The sequence below is a fragment of the Arachis ipaensis genome, chromosome B07, assembly GCF_000816755.2.
Source record: "Arachis ipaensis cultivar K30076 chromosome B07, Araip1.1, whole genome shotgun sequence".
Taxonomy (NCBI): domain Eukaryota; kingdom Viridiplantae; phylum Streptophyta; class Magnoliopsida; order Fabales; family Fabaceae; genus Arachis; species Arachis ipaensis.
In genome coordinates, this window is record NC_029791.2 from 17,128,515 (window position 1) to 17,129,502 (window position 988).

Here is a 988-nt window from a genome sequence, read left to right on the forward strand (position 1 = left end):
AGGATTAATAAAATTTATTATTTTTGTCCAACAGTTAAACAATAATATCTTTAAAAGTGTGGACTGAAAATATGTTGTTAGATTGTTATATTAAAAAAATTAAATTAATGAGTGAAAATACTCAAAAAAAAAAATTTAAATAAAAAATCTTGGAAGCCTAATTAGGCATCCAATATTGTGGCCAACATTCAAAGAAAAAGAGAGCCACTCAAATAAAGATATTAAAAACGTATTTTTTTAAAAATATTTTTTATTAATTAAAATTTAATACATATAATCGATTAAAATGTGTTATTTTTGTTAAAATTAGATCAGACAAATTGATTTGGCCAAAAATTCAATAAACCAAACTTTGAACCAATCTAATATAATATTAGTTTAAATTAGCTATTATAGTATTAATTCTCTAACGCTGCGTATGGTTTTAGAAATAGGACACTGAGACATAAACACAAAATTGTGTTTAACAGATGAGATATGGACAGAGACAATGTGTCCAAAAATATTGAATTAGTGTATTTTGTGTTCATCCTGACAGAAATGATACGAAGACACTAACAAGAAATACAACTTATTTTTTATTTTTTCTTTCATTATTCTTATTAATTTTTCATAATTACATTTATTATTATATTTTTTGTCTCAAAATTTTTTAATAAAAAAATGAGAATAAATTGAATTTTCATAATTCATTCTAATTTATCACCAAATAGAATACAAAAACACAGAATTTTGTATCTCTATCCTTTGTGTCTTGTTCTCAATATCTTATTTTATAACAGAAAGAAATGCAGCCTAACATTACACTTATATTAAAAATAGTGAAATATCATTTTTGGTTCTTATATATTCATGCACGAATGTCATAAATACTACGATGGAGATGATGAGTCACAAATCCTAACATCTAAAGGTGACAAATGGAGAAGTTCGCTCCACCCCGCTAAAAGCCTGCCATCTGACTAAATGGTGGACTAAATTCGTTAAA

The 988-nt window shown here is 24.8% G+C and overlaps 1 pseudogene; it reads right to left on the minus strand.

Annotated features, from left to right (window-relative positions):
- LOC107606815 overlaps positions 1-988 on the minus strand; it is a 4,156-nt pseudogene that overhangs the window by 835 nt on the left and 2,333 nt on the right.